The sequence below is a fragment of the Hemitrygon akajei genome, chromosome 10 (genome assembly GCF_048418815.1).
Source record: "Hemitrygon akajei chromosome 10, sHemAka1.3, whole genome shotgun sequence".
NCBI classification, from domain to species: Eukaryota; Metazoa; Chordata; class Chondrichthyes; order Myliobatiformes; family Dasyatidae; genus Hemitrygon; species Hemitrygon akajei.
In genome coordinates, this window is record NC_133133.1 from 163,621 (window position 1) to 187,617 (window position 23,997).

The 23,997-nt window shown below is 44.1% G+C and overlaps 1 long non-coding RNA gene across 1 annotated transcript in view; it reads left to right on the forward strand.

Annotated features, from left to right (window-relative positions):
• The window catches only part of LOC140734140 (uncharacterized), a 79,818-nt gene that overhangs the window by 17,347 nt on the left and 38,474 nt on the right, over positions 1–23,997 (forward strand). The gene's annotated exons all lie outside the window — the stretch shown is intronic.

Consider the following 23,997-nt stretch of genomic DNA (forward strand, 5'->3'; position numbering starts at 1 on the left):
CTGTCTGCCCACCAGTGCAAACTGCTGCCCGTGATCCTGCCACAGACAGGGCTCTTGGGCTAGGAGGCTCGAAGGACGGAAGGGAATGATCATAACTCGCGGGGTTGCTACCGCTCGGAGAGAACGGGCACCGACCGATGACATTAACATTCTGTAAAGTTCTGGGAGCCTCGTTACCAAGGCAACGAAGGTCGGGCGACAGTTTGGGGTCGGGTCACGGGGGATTGGCATCGACCCCCGCCCGCGTTTTCTCTCGGAATCAGATATTAACACCAGCGACCGGCGATAGACCAGCCTCTCCCCTATCCCCACATTGGTTCCGGATACCCTGCCGCTCCAGCCGCCAAACTCAGTCCAACCACCTCCCAATGACAACCCCCGCCATCTCACCTCTCTCATCCCCTCACTCATATCACCATGCACCCCACTTACCCCACCCACTCATTCATCGCTCCCACCCCAATTTGGGAATTTTGCGGAGCTATTCGAGAGCAAACAAAGAGAAAAGTCAGGGGTGGATCAGCGTCTGTGGAGAGGGACAGTCAAGTTAGTGGAAACGTAGATGCGTTCCCTCTCTACAGTTGCTGCCCGGTAGGGTACAGCGGCTGAGGGGTCCTCACCTCCCCCACAGCCAACCTGGAGGGACCCACAGGAGGACGGTGGGAGCACAAAGTCCACCCACCCCTCAAATCCATGCTGACTTCAATCTGACAACGGAGAACAAGGGCAGGTAGTGAGGGAGGGTCAAACTGTGAAGCACTCGTACTGAGCAAGCATCGCATTGTGGGAGGGGCAGTACGGGAATCAAAGGATAATGCAGTCATAGAAAACTACAGCACAAAAAAGGCTGCTTCGGCCCATCTAGTCTGTGCAGTCCCACCAACCTGCACCTAGATCATAGTCCTCCATAACCCTCCAGTCCACGCATCCAATTTCTCTTAAATGTTAAAATCAAACCCACATCATCATTTGTTCCACACTCCCACCACCCTGAGTGAAGAAATTCACCCTCAGGTTCCCTTGAACATTTCGCCTTTCATCCTTAACCCATGACCTCTAGTTCTAGTCTCACCCAACCCCAGTGGAAAAACCCTGTTTGCATTTATCCTGCCTATACCCTCATAATGTTGTATACCTCTAGACATTCTAGACATTAGCTTTGTGGGAGAACCCAGGGAGTGGTAATAGATGGTTGCCTCCCTGATTGGAGGCCTGTGGCCAGTGATCTGGATGATAATGTGATTAACTGGATCAGCACATTTGTGGATGACACCAAGATTGGGGGTGTAGTGGACAGTGAGGATGATTATCATCTTTAGGGAGTGGTGTCTCAGAAAGGCAGCATTCATTATTAAGGACATCCAGCACCCAGTGCATGCCCTTTTCTCACTGTTACCATCAGGCAGGATTTATGAACATTTGGAGAGGCATAATATGATTAGGAGTAGTCAGCATGGCTTTGTCAAAGGCAGGTCATGCCTAATAAACCTGATTGAATTTTTTGAGGATGGGACTAAACACATTGATGAAGGTAGTGCCATAGATGTAGTGTATATGGATTTTAGCAAGGCATTTGATAAGGTACCCCATGCAAGGCTTATTGAGAAAGTAAGGAAGCATGGGATCCAACCTGGAGAGACCTACAGGAGGATTGCTTTGTAGATCCAGAACTGACGCCCACAGAAGGCAAAGAGTGGTTGTAGACAGGTCATATTCTGCATGGAGGCCAGTGACCAGTGGTGTGACTCAGGGATCTGTTCTGGGACCCTTACTCTTCATAATTTTTATAAATGACCTAGATGAGGAAGTGGAGGGATGGGTTAGTAAGTTTGCTGATGACACAAAGGTTGGAGATGTTGTGAGTAGTGTGGAGGGCTGTCAGAGGTTACAGTGGGACATTGATAGGATGCAAAACTGGGATGAGAAGTGGCAGATGGAGTTCAACCCAGATAAGTGTGAGGTGGTTCATTTTGGTAGGTCAAATATGATGGCAGAATATAGTATTAATAGCAAGACTCTTGGCAGTGTGGAGGATCAGAGGGATCTTGGGTCCAAGTCCATAGGACGCTCAAAGCTGCTGCGCAGGTTGACTCTATGGTTAAGAAGGCGTATGGTGTATTGGCCTTCATCCATCATGGGATTGAGTTTAACAGCCAAGAGGTAAAGTTGCAGCTATATAGGATCCTGGTCAGACCAAACTTGGAGTACTGTGCTCAATTCTGGTCACTTCAGTACAGGAAGGACATGGAAACCATAGAAAGGGTGCAGAGGAGATTTACAAGGATGTTGCCTGGATTGGGGAGCAGGTGACCCGATAGAAGTGTACAAGATAATGAGGGGCATTGATCGTGTGGATAGTCAGAGGCTTTTCCCCCGGGCTGAAATGGCTAGCACGAGAGGGCATAGTTTTAAGTTGTTTGGAAGTAGGTACAGAGGAGATGTCAGGGTGGTGAGTGCATGGTGCGGGCTGCCAGTGGCGGTGGAGGCAGAAACAATAGGGTGTTTTCAGAGACTCCTGTACGGATACATGGAGCTTAGAAAAATACAGGGCTGTGGGTAACCCTAGGTAGTTCTAAGGTAAGGATGTGTTCAGCACAGTTTTGTGGGCCAAAGGGCCTGTATTGTGGTGTAGGTTTTCTATGTTAGGTAGGAGGTACAGAAGCCTGAAGGCACACACTCAGTGATTCAGGAACAGCTTCTTCCCCTCTGCCATGAACATTGAGTCTTTGGAAACTACCTCACTTTTTTTTAATATACAGTATTTCTGGTTTTGCACATTTTTTTAATCTATTCAATATACGTTTACCATAATTGACTTATTTATTATTATTATTTTTATTTTGTTTATTATTTTAATCTCTCTGCCAGATTATATATTGCATTGAACTGCTGCTGCTAAGTTAACAAATTTCACGTCACATGCCAGTGATAATAAACCTGATTCTGATTAATAAGATTCCAGGATTTGCTATGAAGAATTAGAGGAGCAAACTCATGGGCTGAATGGCCTAATTCTGCCCCTATGTCATATGGTTTTAAATGATCATACACTTCCCTAAAGTATATTCCATCTGCCACTTTTGTCCATTCTCCTAATAAGTCTTCTTTCGACTCACTGCATCAACATGACCTGTCTCTCCAATTACAGAGCCCATGGTCACTCTGGTCACATTTACAGAGCCCATGGTCACTCTGGTCACAGTCACAGTGACCATGGTCACTCTGGTCACATTTACAGAGCCCATGGTCACTCTGGTCACAGTCACAGAGCCCATGGTCACTCTGGTCACAGTCACAGTGACCATGGTCACTCTGGTCACATTTACAGAGCCCATGGTCACTCTGGTCACAGTCACAGTGACCATGGTCACTCTGGTCACATTTACAGAGCCCATGGTCACTCTGGTCACAGTCACAGTGACCATGGTCACTCTGGTCACATTTATAGAGACCATGGTCACTCTGGTCACAGTCACAGTGACCATGGTCACTCTGGTCACAGCTGCAGAGCCCATGGTCACTCTGGTCACATGCGTCAGCTCCACAAAGGGCAGACACTCCCCCACTTGGCGGTACAAAGCTGCCTCATAATCCCCTCAGCCCCGTGTCTATTTATAATGCACGCCTAGACTGATTCACTGTGCCCGGCACTCTGTCACATATTTGAAGACTTGCCCTACTTGTGATGATGGAAGGGAAGATCTGCAAGGGCCTTTCCAGTGACATTTCACTGAAATCCACCCCCTTTATTTCTATCCAGGGCCACGCATCAGCTTGAACGTTACAGGAGGGACAACTGCTTTGAGTGACCAGTGAGAGGGCACCTCCATTACATGGTCCCACCTACTCAAAGTAACCTTTCACCTATGGCTGCTCAGTAATTTAATAATCTATGTATAAGATATTCACAGACTCTGCTTCCTTTGAAGAATGGTACCAGAGACACACCTTTCTCTGGGTGAAGAATATTCACTAATTTTTCCTTAAATATGTAACCATCTATTTTTAAACAGTGACTCCTAGTTCTAGAATTTGTCAGACACTAGCTCCTCTTTGTATATCCATGTTGACCTTGCCTCAACCTTTCTGCTTTCCAAGTTCCCTGCTGTTGTATCTCCTGCAGTGGACCCCAGGGTTGCTGCTGTCAGTCTAACCAATCTGTAATTCACTATTCACTCTGTCCCACTTTTAAGTCACAAAAATAAATCTTTTTGCTATGGCCTCCGAATACAAGGATGTCCTTTAGAACCAAGATGTGGAGGAATTTCTTTAATGAGGGGGGATCTAATTGAAATCAATCAAATATTGAAAGGCCTAGACAGAGTTGATGTGGAGAGGATGTTTCCTATAGTGACAGAGTCTAGGACAAGAAGGCACAGCCTCAGAATAGAGGGCCATCCATTTAAATCAGAGGTGAGGAGGAATTTCTTTAGCCAGAGGGTGGTGGATCTGTGGAATTTGTTGCTCCAACAGCACTGGATGCCAAGTGATTGGCTATATTTAAAGCAGAGGTGGATACATTTTTTATTAGTCAGGGCATTAAAGGTTACAGGGAGAAGGTAGGAGAATTGGGTTGAGAGGGATAATAAATCAGCCATGATGTGTTGTTGGAGCAGACATGATGGACTGATTAGCCTTTTTCTCATGTCTTATTGTCTAATCCAAAGTTGAAGAAGTTCTGCGTATGACCACTACTATTTCCAGGGGCCACTTTCTTAAATACTCTGGATGTAGACTCTGGGTCCTGTTGACTAACCAGATTTCACTCTCTACCATATTTCCCCTCTGCTGTTTGCCTTTGGTGTGGACCATCAGTTTCACAACAGTCTCAAACGTTTCCTCTTATTAACTGTAAGAACCTTACATTTGTCCTTGTCAGTTTCTTTCTCACTATATTTCTACAGAAGCTTTTACACGCTCATTCTCATATTCTGTCCTGTTAATTAATCCCTGGATACTGTAGACTGATACCAACTTTGCCATGATTGGTTTACTATACATATATATACTTACTGTAATTGATTTATGTTTTTTTGTATTATTGAGTATTGCATTGAACTGCTGCTGCCAAGTTAACAAATTTCACGCCACAAGCCGGTGATTTTGATTCTCATACCTCCGCCTTGGAATTGATACCATTCCTAATTTCCCTCATTAGTCACAGTTGAGCCAGTCTACCTATTTTATTTCTGAGTGAGACAGGAATGAACAATTATTTCCATTATCCATGGATTCCTTAGATTTTTGCCATTTTGCTTCACTGTCAGCTCCATGAGTAATGATGCCCCATCTCCCAAGACAATTCTCAGCTCCTGCCGTCCCATCCTGGGACTGAATGCCTTTCACACTGTGCTGACCGTCTCCACATTCCTGATATATTCAGTCACTGGAATGTGTCTTCACTTTCATTAAAGTTGCTTGTTTACTGGTCATCATATCCCTGCAAAACTCCTCCATGGACGGTCCCAAGCCCAGCTGTAAAAGTAGGAGGGTTAGGCATCCCCTAAAAACCTAGCACAATAGAAATGCCAGCAAAAGCTCCAAAGACCTCATGCCTGAGAGAGGGTGGATACACAAAGAAGGTGGGCTACACTTGGGACAACATAAAAGACCGGCCAAGGACAGAGGACTCTGGTGAGCTGCTGCCAGCAGACCATGCCCCAAGAGGGATGATGGGCTTACAAAGAAGAACAGCCTGTGGACATACAGTTCAAGGAAAGAAGTACAAGTGCTTATGGCTACAATGGATGGCTCAAGGATAGGCACAAGTTGTGGCAGATTTCGGAGTGGCAGCCAGTTTATTGTGTTTGAGTGAATACTTTCTGTCTGTCTAGAATACTTTCTACTTTCAACAACAGCACAGGAACACCTTCAGCAGCAATGCAGACAAAAGCTGAACTGAAACACAGAGTCAGGACACAGTACCAGAGCAAGGTTTCAGCCAGCACACCACATACCTGAGTCATAGAACACTATGGCAACTTCAGCCTATCTAGTTCATACAGAACTGTTAATCTGCCTAGTCCCATCGATCTGCACAGTTACAAAATGGCAAGTATGATATTGTAGGCATCACTGAATCATGACTGAAAGAAGATTATAGCTGGGAGCTTAATGTCCAAGGATATACACTGTATTGAAAGGATTGGCAAGAATTCAAAGGGGGCTGTATTGCTCTGGTGGTAAAAAATTAAATCAAATAATTAGAAAGAGGTGACATAGGGTCAGAAGGTGTTGAATCATTGTGGATAGAGCCAAAGAACTGCAAGGGTAAAAAGACCTGCATAGGAGTTAAATACAGACCCCCAAACAGGAATAAAGATGTGGTCTACAAATTACAACAGGAGACAGAAAATGGATGTCAAAAGGGCAATGTTACAATAGTCATGAGGGATTTCAATATGCGAGTTGATTGGTGCTGGATTCCAAGAGGGGGAATATCTAGAATGCTTGTGAGATGGCTTTTTAGAGCAGGTCTAGGGGATCAGGTATTTTGGGTTGGATGTTGTGCAAAGAACCAGAATTGATTAGAGAGCTTAAGTTAAAAGAACCCTTAGGGGAAAGTGATTAAAATATGTTCAAATTCACCCTGAAGTTTGAGAAACAAGTCAGATGCATCAGTATTACAGTGGAGCAAAGGGAATTACAGAGACATGAGAGAGGAGTTGGCCAGAATTAATTGGAAAAGAACACTGGCAGGGATGGCAGCATAACAGCAATGGCTGGAATTTCTGGAAGTAATTTGGAAGGTACAGCATATATACATCCAAAGTGGAAGGAGTATTCTAAAGGAAAGATGACACAACCATGGCTAACAAGGGAAGTCAAAGCCAACATAAAGCCAAAGTAAGTCAATATAATAGAGCAAAAATTAGTGGGAAGTTAGAGAACTGGGAAGTTTTTAAAAGCCAACAGAAGGCAACTAAAAAAGTCATTAAGAAAGTAAAGATGGAATATGAAAGTAAGGTAGCCAATAATATTAAAGAGGATATCAAAAGTTTCTTCAGATACATAAGTAGGCAGAGGGGATGGCATGGCTCTGCTGATAAAGAATGGCATCAAACCAGTAGAAAGATGTGACATAGATGTGGTGAACTACATATACCTGTCTGGACACGCCCCCCCCCCCCCCCCCCCCCGCTGACTGCTCCTGTGGCTCCTCCCACTGATCATGGCTCCTCCCACCAACCCCGGTATAAAGGCGATTGGAGACACCGCCCCGGTCTCAGTCTCCAGGATGTAGTGTGGTGGTCAATTGCTGCTTGTTCTTTCTTCCGGCCAATAAAAGCCTATATCTCGTCTCACGTCTCCAAGAGTTATTGATGGTGCATCAATAGAATCAGAAGATGTTGAATCATTGTGGGTTGAGTTAAGATACTGCGAGGGTAAAAAGACCCTGATTCCTGTTATATACAGGCTTCCCAACAGTAGCTGGGATGTGGACCACAAATTACAACAGAAAAGGTGTGTCAAAAGGGCAGTATTATTATACTCATGGGAGATTTCAACATACAGGTCGATTGGGAAAATCAGGTTGGAAATGGATCCCAAGGGTGTGAGTTTATTGAATGCCTATGAAATGGCTTTTTAAAGCAGTTTGTCATTGAGCCAACTAGGGGATCAGCTATACTGAATTGGGTGTTATAACTATATAACCATATAACAATTACAGCACAGAAACAAGCCATCTCGGCCCTTCTAGTCTGTGCCAAACGCTTACTCTCACCTAGTTCCACTGACCCACGCTCAGCCCATAACCCTCCATTCCTTTCCTGTCCATATACCTATCCAATTTTACTTTAAATGACAATACCGAACCTGCCTCTACCACTTCTACTGGAAGCTTGTTCCACACAGCTACCACTCTCTGAGTAAAGAAATTCCCCCTAGTGTTACCCTTAAACTTTTGCCCCCTAACTCTCAACTCATGTCCTCTTGTTTGAATCTTCCCTACTCTCAATGGAAAAAGCCTATCCACGTCAACTCTATCTATCCCCTTCATAATTTTAAATACCTCTGTAAAGTCCCCCCTCAACCTTCTACGCTCCAAAGAATAAAGACCTAACTTGTTCAACCTTTCCCTGTAACTTAGGTGCTGAAACCCAGGTAACATTCTAGTAAATCTTCTCTGTACTCTCTCTACTTTGTTGACATCTTTCCTATAATTCGGTGACCAGAACTGTACACAATACTCCAAATTCAGCCTTACCAATGCCTTGTACAATTTTAACATTACATCCCAACTCCTATACTCAATGCTCTGATTTATAAAGGCCAACATACCAAAAGCTTTCTTCACCACCCTGTCCACATGAGATTCCACCTTCAGGGAACTATGCACCATTATTCCTAGATCACTCTGTTCTACTGCATTCTTCAATGCCCTACCATTTACTATGTATGTCCTATTTGGATTATTCCTACCAAAATGTAGCACCTCACATTTATCAGCATTAAACTCCATCTGCCATCGTTCAGTCCACTCTTCTAACTGACCTAAATCTCTCTGCAAGCTTTGAAAACCTACTTCATTATCCACAACGCCACCTACCTTAGTATCATCTGCATACTTACTAATCCAATTTACCACCCCATCATCCAGATCATTAATGTATATAACAAACAACATTGGACCCAGTACAGATACAGATTGTTATGTAATGAACTGGAAATTATTAGGGAGCTTAAAGTAAAAGAACCCTTAGGAACCAGTGATCACAATATGATTGAGTTCAACTTGAAATTTGATAGGGAGAAAGTAAAGTCTGATGTAGCAGTATTTCAGTGGAGTAAGGGAAATTACAGTGGTATGAGAGAGGAGGTGTCCATAGTAAATTGGAAGGAGCTGCTGGCAGGGATGACAGCAGAGCATCAGTGGCATGAGTTTTTGGGAAAAACGAGAAAGGTGAAAGATGGATATATTCCAAAACCAAAGAAATACTCAAATGGCAAAATATTACCACTGTGGCTGACAAGGGAAGTCAAAGCTAATGTAAAAACAAAAGAGAGGGCATACAACAAAGGAAAAATTAGTGGGAAGACAGAGGATTGGGAAGCTTTTAAAACACTACAGAGAGCAACTAAAAGAACCATTAGGAGGGGAAAATGAAATATGAAAGCTAGCGAGCAAACAATATCAAAATGGATGGTAAAAGCTTTTTCAAGTTTGTATACAATAAAAGAGAAATAATAACGGGGAACAAGGAGATGGCAGCTGAACTAATTAAGTATTTTGCATCAGTCTTCACTGTGGAAGACACTAGCAGTGTGCCAGATGTTAAAGAGTGTGAGGAAAGAAAAGTGAGTCCAGTTACTATCACAATGGAGAAGGTGCTCAAAAAGCTGAAAGACCTAAAGCCACCCAGTCACCCGGACCAGATGAACTTCAACCTGAGGTTCTGAAAGAGGTAGCAGTAGAGACTTTGGAGGTATTAGCAATGATCTTTCAATAATCATTGGACTCTGGCATGGTGCCAGAGGACTGGAAAATTGCAAATATCACTCCACTCTTTAAGAAAGGAGGAAAGCAGCAGAGAGGAAATTATAGACCAGTTAGTCTGGCCTTAGTAGTTGGGAAGATGTTAGAGTCAATTGTTAAGGATGAGTTTATGGAGTACTTGATGACACAGGACAAGATAGGACAAAGTCATCATGTTTCCTTAAAGGAAAATCTTGCCTGACAACTTTGTTGGAATTCTTTGAGAAGATTACAAGTAGGATTGATAAAGAGGATGCAATGGATGTTGTATATTTGGACTTTCGGAAGGCATTTGACAGGGTGTCACACATGAGGCTGCTTGCAGGTTAAGAGCCCATGGTATTACAGGAAAGTTACTGGCATGGTTAGAGTATTGGCTGATTCGTAGAAGGCAGTGAGTGGGAGTAACAGGATTCTTTTCTGATTGGCTGCCAGTGACTAATGGAGTTCCACAGGAGCTGGTGTTGGGTTTGTTTTTCATGCTGTATGTCAATGATTTAGATGATAGAATAGATGGTTTTGTTGGAAATAATACAAAGGCTGGTGGAGGGGCAGATAGCATTGAGGAAACAGGTAGGCTGCAGAAGAACTTAGACTAGGGAAATGGGCAAGAGAAAAACAAAAGATATACAATGTTGGAAAATGCATGGTCATGCACCTTGGTAGTAGAAATAAATGTGCAGACTATTTTCTAAACAGGGAGAAAATCCAAACATCTGAAATGCAAATGGACTTGGGAATCCTTGTGCAGAGCATCCTAAAGGTTAACTTGCAGGTAGAGTCGTTGGTGAAGAAGGCAAATACAATGTTAGCATTCATTTCAAGAGGTCTAGAATACAAGAGCAGAGATGAGATGGGCTCTTCATCATACAAAGAATATTTGATAGCTCTGGGTCTGTACTCACTGGAACTTTGAATGTTGAAAGGCCTAGACAGATTAGATGTAGAAAGGATGTTTCGCATTATGGGGGAGTCTAGGACAAGAGGGCACAACCTCAGTATAGCAGGGCATCCATTTGAAATGGAGATGTGAAATTTCTTTAGCCAGACGGTGGTGAATTTGTGGAATTTATTACAACAGGAATTAGTGGAGGCCAGGTCATTAAATGTATTTAAGGTACAGCTTGATCGGTTTTTGATTGGACACGGCATCAAAGGTTACAGAATGAAGGCTGGGGAGTGGGGCTGGGGCTGAGGCTGAGGAGAAAAAAAGGATCAACCATGATTGAATGGCAGAGCAGACTCAATGGGCCAAATGGCCTAATTCTGCTCCTAGGTTATAATGAGGCATGTAGTGGGATCCAAGAGACAGTGCTGGAGTAACCTCAGCCCTTGTGTTTGTCCAACAGGTCTGAGACTCTTGCTCCCTGTGTTGATGAGAGTGGGGGCTGTAGGAAGGATGAGCAACCTAACTCTGGCACCGTAGTTCAGGGAGCCATTCAAGAGGAGGGAAAGAAGAGAAATGTAGTGGTAATTGGGGTTAGTACAGTTAGGGAAATAGACAGAGATCTCTGTCATGAGGATAGAGTGTTGCCTGCCTGGTACCCGGGTTCAGGAAATCTTATCTGACCTACAGAGGAATTTGCGGTGGGAGGGTAAGATCCAGTTGTCGTGGTCCATGTGGGTACCAGCGACAGAGGTAGAAGGAGAAAAGAGGTTCTGCCGAGAGAATATGAGCATCTAGGGGCTAAATTATAAAGCTGAACTAAAAAGGTGGTAATCTCTGGATTACTATCTGAGCTACATGCAAATAGGCATAGGGTCAAGAAGATTAGAGAGTTTAAATGTGTGGCTCAAGGATCGGTGTGAGAGAAGTGGGTTTGAATTCATGGGAAATGGCACCAGTATTGGGGAAGGAGGGAGCTGTACCAATGGGAAAAAGTAAAAAAGAAAAGTGTGGTAAAGATAAAGTAAAAGTAAAAGATAAAAAAGAAAAATGTAAGAATAGAGTGAAGAAAAGTGCAACAGAGTAAAAGATTACAAGATTTTAAAAGGACAATGAGTGTAAGGGCACTTTGAATGCTAGTAGTATTCAAAACTAGGTCAGTGAACCTTTGGCACAAATCAGTACAAAGGGGTATGATTTAGTGGCCATTACAGAGACATGGTTGCAGGGTTGAGAGGATTGGGAATCAAATCCTCTTAGGGACCGATCAGGACTAGTGGTGTTCTGCAGGAGGTTGGTGTTGGACCACTTCTTTTTATGGTGTATATTAATGACTTTGATATGGAATAGGTGACTTTGTTGCCAAGTTTGCAGATAATATGAAGATTGGTGGAGGGGCAGGTAGTGTTGATGAAACTGGTAGACTGCAGAAGGACTTAGATGGATTAGGAGAATGGGCAAGAAAGTGGCAAATGAAATACAATGTTGGAAAATGCATAGTCATGCACCTTGGTAGTAGAAATAAATGTACAGAAAATTTTTTAAACAGGGAGAAAATCCAAAAATCTGAGATGCAAATGGACTTGGGAATCCTTGTGCAGAACATCCTGAAGGTTAACTTGCAGGTTGAGTCAGTGATGAGGAAGGCAAATGCAATGTTAGCATTCATTTCAAGAGGTTTAGAATCCAAGAGCAGGGAATGTGATGCTGAGGTTTTATTAGGCACTGGTGAAGCCTCAACTTGAGTATTGTGAACAGTTTTGGGCTCCTCATCTAAGAAAAGATGTGCAGCATTAGAGGGTTTAGAGGAGGTCCACAAGGATGATTCCCAGAATGAAATGGTTATCATACAAGGAATGTTTGATAGCTCTGGGGCTGTACTCACTGGAATTTATAAGGTTGAGTGGGGAGCTCATCGAAACCTTTCGAATGTTGAAAGGCCAAGACAGAGTAGAGGTGGAAAGGATGTTTCCCACAGTGGGGGTGTCTAGGGAAAGAGGGCACAACCTCAGGATAGAGGGACATCCATTTAAACAGTGATGCAGAGAAATTTCTTTAACGAGAGGGTAGTAAATTGTGTAATTTATTACTACAGGCAGCTGTGGAGGCCAGGACATTGGGTGTATTTAAGGCAGATTTTGATAGATTCTTGATTGGACATGGCATCAAAGGCTGTGGGGTGAAGGCCAGGGAGTGGGGCTGAGGAGGAATAAAAAAGAATCAGCCACGATTGATGGGCCAAATGGCCTAATTCTGCTCCTATGTCTTATGGTCTTAAGTGTAAAAGAGAGGCGAGAGTAGATATTGGATCACTGGAAAATGATGCTGGCTGGGGAGAGAACAATGGGTGATAAGGAAATGTCAGATGAACTGAATAAGTATTTTGCATCCATCTTCACTGTGGAAGACACTAGCAGTTTGGTGGAAGTTCCAGGTGTCAGGGGTCATGATGTGTATGAAGTTACCATTATCAGAGAGAAGGTTCTTTGGAAACTGAAAAGTCTGAAGGTAGATAAGTTACCTGGACCAGATGGTGTACCCCCTAGGGTTCTGAAAGAAGTGGCTGAAGAGATAGTGGAGGCATTAGTGATGATCTTTCAAGAATCACTAAATTCTGGAGTGGTTCTGGAAGACTGGAAAATTGCAAATGTTACTCCACTCTTCAAGAAGGCAGAAGAAAGGAAATTATAGGCCAATTAGTCTGGCTTCAGTGGTTGGGAAGATGTTGGATTTGATTATTAAGGATGAGGTCTATGGGTACTTGGAGGCACTTGATAAAGTAGATTGTAGTCGGTATGGTTTCCACAAGGGAAGATCTTCCCTGACATCTGTTGGAATTCTTTGAAGAAATAACAAGCAGGATAGTCAAAGGAGAGGCAGTGGATATCAGTTACTTGGACTTTCAAAAGGCATTTGATAAGGTACCATGCATGAGGTTGCAGGTGTTACAAGAAAGATATTGGCATGGATAGAGTAATGGCAGGAGGCAGCAAGTGGGAATAAAAGGAGCCTTTTCTGGTTGGCCACCAGTGACTAGTGGTGTTTCTCAGGTGTCAGCATTGGGACCACTACTTTTCATGTTGTTTATCAATGACTTAGATAGTGGAATTGATGGCTTTACGGCAAAGTTTGCGGATGATACGAAGATAGGTGGAGGGTAGGTAGTGCTGAGGAAGCGATATGATCGCAGCAGGACTTGGGCAAATTAGAAGAATGAGCAAAAAAAGGCAGATGGAATAATGTTGGGAAATGTATGATAATGCATTTTGGTAAAAGGACCAATAGTTCAGACTGTTATCTAAATGGGGAGAATATTCAAACATCAGAAGTGCAGAGGGAGTTAGGAATCCTCATGCAAGACTCACAGAAGGTTAACTTACAGGTTGAGTCTGTGGTAAAGAAGGCAAATGCAATGTTGGCATTCATTTCAAAGGGAATAGAATATAAAAGCAAGGAATACTGCTGAGCCTTTATAAGACACTAGTCAGGCCACACTTGGAGTATTGTCAACTGCTTTGGGCCCCACAGAAACATAGAAAACCTATAGCACAATACAGGCCCTTCAGCCTACAGTGCTGTGCCAAACATGCACTTACATTAGAAATTACCCATAGCCGTCTATTTTTCTAAGCTCTATGTACCTATCCAAGAGTCTCTTAAAAGACCCTATTGTATCCACCTCCACCACCGTCACTGGCAGCCCATTCCACGCTCTCACCACTCTCTGTATAAAAAACTTACCCCTGACATCTCCTCTGTACCTACTTCCAAGCACCTTAAAACTGTGCCCTCTCGTGTTAGCCATTTTAGCCCTGGGAAAAAGCCTCTAACTATCCACAATGAGCAATGCCTCTCATCATCTTATACATCTCTATCAGGTCACCTCTCATCCTCCGTTGCTCCAAGGAGAAAAGGCCAAATTCACTCAACCTATTCTCATAAGGCATGCTCCCCAATCCAGGCAACATCTTTGTAAATCTCCTCTACACCCTTTCTATAGTTTCTACATCCTTCCTGTAGTGAGGTGACCAGAACTGAGCACAGTACTCCGTGGGGTCTGACCATATCTCAGAAAGGATATGTTGCCATTGGAGAGAGTCCAGAGAAGGTTCATGAGGATGATTCCAGGAATGAAAGGGTTAACACATGAGAAGTGTTTGGCAGTTTTGGGCCTGTACTAACGGGAATTTAGAAGAATTCGGTGGGGGGAACTTGTTGAAACCTCCTGAATGTTGAAAGGACTAGATAGTGAATGCAGAGAAGATGTTTTGTCTGGTGGGATCAAGGATTAGCCATGATGAAATGGTGGAGCAGACTCAATGGAGTGAATGGCCTAATTCTGCTCCTGTCTTACGGTCTTATGAACAAAGGAGAATGTACTTTAATTTTCAGGGCTTTGACAAGATGTCACACATGAGGCTGCCTAACAAGCTACGAGCCCTTGAAATTACAGGAAAGATTCAAGCATGGATAAAGCAGTGGCTGATTAGCAGAAGGCAAAGAGTGGCAATAAAGGGAGCCTCTTCTGGTTGGCTGCTGGTCCCATAGGGACCTGTATAGGGAATGATTCTTTTTACGTTATATGTCAATTATTTGGATGATGGAATTGTTGGACAAAGTTTACAGATGATATGAAGAGAGGTGGAGGGGCAGGTAGTTTTGAGAAAGTAGAAAGCCTACAGAAGGACTTAAACAGATTAGGAGAATGGGCAAAGAGGTGGCAGATGGAATACCGTGTAGGGAAGTGTATGGTCATGCACTTTGGTAGAAGAAATGAAAGGGAGAGAAAATGGAGAGAAAATACGAAACACTGAGGCACAAAGGGAGTCAGTTGAGTCAGTGGTGAGGAAGGTAAATGGAATGTTAGCGTTCATTGCAAGAGGACTAGAATATAAATGTAAGGATGTAATGTTGAGAATTTATAAAACACTGGTGTGGCCTCACTAGTAGTATAGTGAGCAGGTTTGAGCCCTTACCTTAGAAAGGATGTGCTGAAACCGGAGAGGATTCAAAGGAGGCTCATGAAAATGATTCCAGGATTGAATGGCTTGTCATATGAGAGCATTTGATGGCTCTTGGGGCTGGATTCACTAGAATTCAGAAGAATGAGGATTAACCTCATTGAAACCTTTTGACTGGTGAAAGACCTCGAAAGAGTGAATGTGGAAAGGATGTTTGCTATAGTGGGAGAGTCTAAAACCTGAGGACACCACCTCAGAATAGAGGGGCTGAGGTTGGTAGGTTCTTTATTGGTCAAGGCATGAAGGGATATGGAGAGAAGACACAGGAGCAGAATTAGGCCATGTGACCCATCGAGTTTGCTCTGCCATTCAATCATGGCTGATCCTTTTTTTCCCTCCTCAGCCCTCCCCGGCCTTCTCCCCATAACCTTTGATGCCATGTCCAATCAAGAACCTATCAAGCTATGCCTTAAATACACCCAATGACCTGACCTCCAGGTCACCCATGGAAACAAATTCGACAAATTCACCACCCCTCTGACGAAAGAAATTTCTCCACATCTCTGTTTTAAATGGACACTCCTCTATCCTGAGTCTGTGCCCTCTTGTCCTAGACTCCCCCACCATGGGATACATCCCTTCCACATCTACTCTGTCTAGGCCTTTCAACATACGAAATGTTTCAATGCTATCCCCCTCACCCTCTGAATTCCTACAAGGACAGACCCAGAGCCATCAAATGTTCCTCGTATGATAACCCTTTCATTTCCAGAATCATCCTTGTGAACCTGCTCTGAACCCTCTCCAAAGGGCCGACCATACCTCTCCCTGAGGGCAGACCGTACCTCTCCCTGAGGGCAGACCATACCCCTCCCTGAGGGCAGACTGTACCCCTCCCTGAAGGAAGACCGTACCCCTCCCTGAGGGCAGACTGTACCCCTCCCTGAAGGAAGACCGTACCCCTCCCTGAGGGAAGACTGTACCCCTGCCTGAGAGCAGAGTGGGTGTAAGCTGTGGACTATTCACTCACTGACTGCATGGTTTCTCCATGCCAGTAGATCCTGTCCAACCTCAGCTCTCTGGGGAAGGAGCAGCAAGAGAGAATATTGAAGATCGCCGGATTCCTCTCAACTTCAGCCAGACGTTGTGGATTCACTGATGATCAGGGATCCCGTTTCCCTTTCTGCCATTTGAAAGAAAGTTATTCTCTCCCAACGAGATATAGTAATGACCACCTTGCTGCAGTTCATTCTGATATAACAGCTCTAGCATTACACAACTGGGACTGAAGGCCCACCAGGCCCTTTCCCCAAACGAATGCCCAGGCCCCTCTCAGTACAGTGGAGCCAACACAGGCACAGTGTGGAGTCAGACTCAATATTAAGAGAAGCCCCTTGCTCAGCTCTTGGACGTCTCATTCTTCCCCAAAAATCCCAACCTGCACAGAACAAACATTTCTCAGCCTGACTCCTCTTCCCTGACACCTACAAGCCATCTACAGAGGCAGGTTTTTTTGCACAGACGTTGGTGGGTGTGGTGGTAGAGGCAGATACATAACGGACATTTAGACAGACACATGGATGATAGAAAAATGGATGGTTTTGTGAGAGGGAAGAGTTGGATTGATGTTGGAGTAGGTGAAAACACAGCATTATGGGCTGAACAGCCTGTACTGTGCTGTAATGTTCTCTGTTATTGTTGAACAATTATTGCCAAAAGTACTGCAACCTCTTCACTCACTTCCCATTGTAACCTGGAGTATATCCCGCCTGTGACCTGGTCCCAGGAACTTATCCATCCTAATGCTTTTCAAAAATCCCAGCACATCCTCTGATAATATTGACATTTTCCAGCATATCCGCCTGTTTTTATTCTGTCCTCACAAACGTAAAGGTCTCTCTCACTTGAGAATACTGAGGAGTTTTCTGAAAAATTTTGACTGTTGTGAACATCCCACCTTTGTTCTCAGGAAGGAAGGCGAGTGGGAAGCAGCGGAGGATGCCATGGCCTGGGTAACCCTCACGCCACTCCCTGACTATCTCTCCTCATTGAGGGCAGAGTCTCCTGGAGAGGGGTTACTGGATTGAGCAACGACAATGCAATGTTGGGGGGGGGGGAGGGGGATCAGTGTAACACTGTCTGAAAATTACAATCAGGCTGAATCAGGGGTCAGAAACATTGCACAATTCCAGACCTGGCTGCTGAACAGATGTTTGCTTTATTGGAATCTGTCTGTGTTAGTTGCCGCGTTGTTATAAAACTGCGACATGAGGAGACAAGTTTTTTTGGTTTTGTCATAACCTATTAGGCACAAACATGTGCAGGAAAATCAAGCCAAGAGCCAAGAAAATGGCCTGTGGGCTGTCACAGATTGTAAAATTTGGAGAGAATATATTTATTGATAAGCACATAATATTTAGAGACTGTTTCATTTCCTGATGGTGTTTTGGAAGCATTCTGGGGTCAGGGCAGCGATTCAACTGTGAGTCATTGCTGGTGGAATTTAAGGTCATTACAAGCTCAGAGCAAAGTGAGACAGCAACAAACACTCATAAATTGTCCTGAAGAAAGGACTCAGCCCAAAACGTTAGCTGTTAATTCCCCTTCATTGCCACTGCCTGACCTGCTGAGTTCCTCCAGCAGTTTGTGTGTGTTATGCAGATTGTATGTTCCACTCTCCATCTCAAAGGGCTCACTTTAAATTAAAATCCATAGCATAAGATATAACTTAAATCAGTAGCTTAAAATGTGAATTTTAATGAAGCTACATTATAATTAAAAAGTTTCAGAGACCTGGAACATTCAGCCCATAATGCTGTACTGACATTTTAGCCTAGATAAATCTAACCCTTCCCTGCTATACAGCCCCAAATTTCTCTATTATCCATTTGCTTAACAGTTTCTTAAATGCTGCCTCTACCACCACTCCTGGCAGAGTATTCCACGCACCCACCACTCTCTATGTAAAAAAAAACTATCTCTGACAACCCCTCTATACTTCCCTCAAATCACCTTACAATTATGACATTTGAATTAGCCATTTGCACCCTGGGAAAACATCATTGGTTACCCACTCAATCTTTGCCTCCATCGGGTTGCTGTTCAGCTTCCTTCACTCCAAAGAGTGTGCAGTGGTTCGTTTAGGTAGGTCAAATACGATGGCAGAATATAGTGTTATTGGTAAGACTCTTGGCAGTGTGGAGGGTCAAACGAATCTTGGGGTCCGAGTCCATAGGACAGGACAGTCAAAGCTGCTGCGCAGGTTGACTCAGTGGTTAAGAAGTCATACAGTATATTGGCCTTCATCAATTGTGGAATTGAATTTAGGAGCCAAAAGGTAATGTTGCAGCTATATAGGACTCTGGTCAGACCCCACATGGAGTACTGTGCTCAGTTCTAGTTGCCTCACTACAGGAAGGATGTGGAAGCCATAGAAAGGGTGTAGAGGAGATTTACAAGGATGTTGCCTGGATTGGGGAGCATGTCTTATGAGGATAGGTTGAGTGAACTCGGCCTTTTCTCCTTGGAGCGACGGAGGATGAGAGGTGACCTGACAGAGGTGTATTAGATGTTGTGAGGCGTTGATCATGTGGATAGTCAAAGGCTTTTTCCCAGGGCTGAAATGGTTGCCATAAGAGGACACAGGTTTAAGGTGCTGGGGAGTAGGTACAGAGGAGATGTCAGGGATAAGTTTTTTACTCAGTGAGTGGTGAGTGCGTGGAATGGGCTGCCAGCAATGGTGGTGGAGTGGGATACGATAGGGTCTTTTAAGAGTTTTTTGGATAGGTAAATGGAGCTTAGAAAAATAGAGGGCTAAAGGGAAGTCTTGTAATTTCTAGGGTAGGGACATGTTTGGAACAACCTTGTGGGCCCAATGGCTTGTATTGTGCTGTAGGTTTTCTATGTTTCTATAACATTCCTCCGCCACTACCCTCTGTTTTCAATGCCAAGCCAATTTTTAATCTAATCTGCTGAGCATCCATGGATGCAAGTTGCTTACTTTTCTAGACCAGCCGCCACGAAAGACATTATTGAAAGGTTTAAACTCCATGTAGACCACATCAAACAACTTTGCCCTCAGTAATTATCTTCCCCCACACAAAAAAACTCAATCATATTTATGAGACATGATCTCTGCTAATTAATCTATGCTTTTTCAAATGAGATCAGATCAGATACTTAAGAATCTTCATCAGTAATTTCCTGCTGCAGATGTGGGGTTCACTGGCCGATCATTTCCTGGTATATCTTTATAGACAATAGACAATAGACAATAGGTGCAGAAGTAGACCATTCAGCCCTTCGAGCCTGCACCACCATTCTGAGATCATGGCTGATCATCTACTATCAATACCCGGTTCCTGCCTTGTCCCCATATCCCTTGATTCCCCTATCCATAAGATACCTATCTAGCTCCTTCTTGAAAGCATCCAGAGAATTGGCCTCCACTGCCTTCCGAGGCAGTGCATTCCACACCCCCACAACTCTCTGGGAGAAGAAGTTTTTCCTTAATTCTGTCCTAAATGACCTACCCCTTATTCTCAAACCATGCCCTCTGGTACTGGACTCTCCCAGCATCTGGAACATATTTCCTGCCTCTATCTTGTCCAATCCCTTAATAATCTTATATGTTGCAATCAGATCCCCTCTCAATCTCCTTAATTCCAGTGTGTACAAGCCCAGTCTCTCTAACCTCTCTGTGTAAGACAGTCCGGACATCCCAGGAATTAACCTCGTGAATCTACGCTGCACTTCCTCTATAGCCAGGATGTCCTTCCTTAACCCTGGAGACCAAAACTGTACACAATACTCCAGGTGTGGTCTCACCAGGGCCCTGTACAAATGCAAAAGGATTTCCTTGCTCTTGTACTCAATTCCCTTAGTAATGAGGCCAACATTCCATTAGCCTTCTTCACTGCCTGCTGCACTTGCTCATTCACCTTCAGTGACTGATGAACAAGGACTCCTAGATCTCTTTGTATTTCTCCCTTACCTAACTCTACACCGTTCAGATAATAATCTGCCTTCCTGTTCTTACTCCCAAAGTGGATATCCTCACACTTATTCACATTAAACGTCATCTGCCAAGTATCTGCCCACTCACTCAGCCTATCCAAGTCACCCTGAATTCTCCTAACATCCTCATCACATGTCACACTGCCACCCAGCTTAGTATCATCAGCAAACTTGCTGATGTTATTCTCAATGCCTTCATCTAAATCGTTGATGTAAATCGTAAACAGCTGTGGTCCCAATACCGCGCCCTGTGGCACCCCACTAGTCACCACCTGCCATTCCAAGAAACACCCATTCACCGTTACCCTTTGCTTTCTATCTGCCAACCAGTTTTCTATCCAAGTCAATATCTTCCCCCCAATGCCATGAGCTCTGATTTTACCCACCAATCTCCTATGTGCGACCTTATCAAATGCCTTCTGAAAATCGAGGTACACTACATCCACTGGATCTCCCTTGTCTAACTTCCTGGTTACATCCTCAAAAAACTCCAATAGATTAGTCAAGCATGATTTGCCCTTGGTAAATCCATGCTGGCTTGGCCCAATCCTATCACTGCTATCTAGATATGCCACTATTTCATCTTTAATAATGGACTCTAGCATCTTCCCCACTACTGATGTTAGGCTGACATCTTCTGCCATTTCTCTGTTTCCCATAACAATTTCACCCAATTCATTCTTCAAGGGCCCAACATTGTTCTTAACTATCTTCTTTCTCTTCACATACCTAATAAAGCTTTTGCTATCCTCCTTTATATTCCTGGCTAGCTTGCATTCGTACCTCATTTTTTCTCCCCGTATTGTCTTTTTAGTTAAGTTCTGTTGTTCCTTAAAAATTTCCCAATCATCTGTCTTCCCACTCACCTTAGCTCTGTCATACTTTTTTTTAATGCTATGCAATCTCTGACTTCCTTTGTCAACCACTGTGGCCCCTTCCCCCCCTTTGAATCCTTCCTTCTCCGGGGGATGAACTGATTTTGCACCTTGTGCATTATTCCCAAGAATACCTGCCATTGCTGTTCCACTGTCTTTTCTACTAGGATATCCGTCCATTTAACTTTGGCCAGCTCCTCCCTCATGGCTCCATTGTCTCCTTTGTTCAACTGCAACACTGACACCTCCGATCTGCCCTTATCCTTCTCAAATTGCAGATAAAAACTTATCATATTATGGTCACTACCTCCTAATGGCTCCTTTACTTCAAGATCGCTTATCAAATCCTGTTCATTACACAACACTAAATCCAGAATAGTCTTGTCCCTGGTCGGCTCTCATACAAGCTGTTCAAAGAATGCATCCCGTAGGTACTCTACAAACTCCCTATCCTGGGATCCAGCACCAACCTGATTCTCCCAGTTCACCTGCATGTTGAAATCCCCCATAACTACTGCAACATTACCTTTGCCACATGCCAATGTTAACTCCCTATTCAACTTGCACCCAATATTCATGCTACTGTTTGGTGGCCTGTAGACAACATTAGGGTCTTTTTGCCCTTACTGGTCCTCAGTTCTATCCACACAGACTCTACTTCTCCTGATCCTATGTCCCCCCTTCCAAAGGACTGAATCTCATTCCTCACCAACAGGGCCACCCCACCCCCTCTGCCCACATTTCTGTCCCTACGATAGCACGTATACCCTTGTACATTCATTTCCCAGGTCTGATCTCCCTGCAGCCATGTCTCCGTTATCCCAACAACATCATAGTTACCCATTCGCACCTGAGCTTCAAGCTCATCCGCCTTATTTCTGACACTTGGTGCATACAGATATAGAATTTTTAGCCCACTTCTCCTCTCTCTGTTTAAATCGTTGCCTATTGTGCTTAACCCAGCTCCCCGAACTCCTTTCGGGCTATATGCCCCTTGAATTTTGTCGTCCTTTCTAAATTTACTTATTCTTTCAGCACATTTAACTCCATGTTCCGTCAGACCATCCCTCTGTACATGTGTCCTCCTTATTACTTGTTCCGCCTCACCTTTCTCTACTACACACTTAATATTCCGGAACCGTGTAGTCCCCACCTGTCCTTTATTCTTCATCTCGCTATCCTCTCTCACATTCTGGATCCCTGCCCTCTGCAAATTTAGTTTAAACCCCCCCGAGCAGCACTAGCAAACTTTCCTGCAAGAATGTTAGTACCGCTCTAGTTCAGGTGTCAACCGTCCCATCGGAACAGATCCCACCTTCCCTGGAACAAAGCCCAATTATCTAAAAACCTGAAGCCCTCCCTCCTGCACCATCCTCTCAGCCATGTATTAATCTGTATAATCCTTCTGTTCCTTGCCTCATTTGCACGTGGCACAGGTAGCAATCCTGAGATTGTTACCCTGGAGGTCCTGCCTTTCAGCTTCGCACCTAACTCTCTGAACTCGCTATGCAGGACCCCCTCACTCATCCTACCCACGTCATTGGTCCCTACATGGACCACAACATCTGGGTTCTTGCCCTCCCTCTCGAGAATAACCTGCACCCGATCTGAGATGTCCCGGACCCCGGCACCAGGGAGGCAACATACCATCCGAGACTCCTGATCTTCCCCACAAAATCTCCTATCTGCCCCCCGACTATAGAATCCCCTATCAGTACCGCTCTCTTCTCTTCCCTCCTCCCCTTCCTAGTCGAGGGTCCAACCTCAGTGCCAGAGATAGGACCACTGCAACTTGTTCCTGGTAGGTCATCCCCACCAACAGTATCCAAAACGGTATACTTATTGTTTATTGTTCATCTTTAACATATGAACAACAATCACTGTTCTCCCAGCCTCTGGGACCTTGTTTGTGGCCAAAGTGGATTTCAATATCTTTGTCAGATTTCCAACAACCTCTTCTCTCACCTTTATCAATAACCTCTAATAAATCCCATCCAATTTAAGGCCTTCAAGGGGACCAATACCTCTTCCTTTTTGTTATCAATGCACCCTAGAATATGAGAAAACCCCTCCCTAATCTTTGCTATGCTCCAATGGAAAGTCCTGGAAACTTCCTGTGACTATAGGCATAAATGTCCATCTCTGTGCTTGAGTTGTCTTACCATCTCTCTTGTTAACCCCTTGTTTTTAATGTAATTATAACCTGTCTTGTGATTGTTCTTAATCCTACCTCTTAAGGACATTCCATGGCCCATTTTAGCCCTCCTACTTCCCAGTTTCTGCCTGTTTTTCTTAATATTCCTTGGTGACATTGTCCAATTTCAGATTCCTAAACCTCACATTTGCTTCCTCTTGTGTTTTGACTATATTTACAACATCTCTCATTAGAGGTTTACAAACGTTGACATCCTTGTCAGTCTTCACCACAGCAACACATTGATCCAAAATTCTGGCCGGCTGGTCATTAAACAGTTCCCACATGTAAGACATGGTTTGACCCAATAAAAGCTGTTCTCAATCTACTGTCCTCACTCCTATTCCCAGTCTCCTCCCCTCACTCCTATTCCCAGTCTCCTCCCCTCACTCCTATTCCCAGTCTCCTCCCCTCACTCCTATTCCCAGTCTCCTCACTCCAGTTTCTGGTCTCCACACTCACTCACCCACCCTCTGACCTCAGTGCTTTTTTCACAGGCAGTGAATAACTCACATCTCAGGACAAGACTGAAGTCAGAGCCGCCTACACTTGTACCAGATTCACCTTCATCAAATCCTGCATCTACT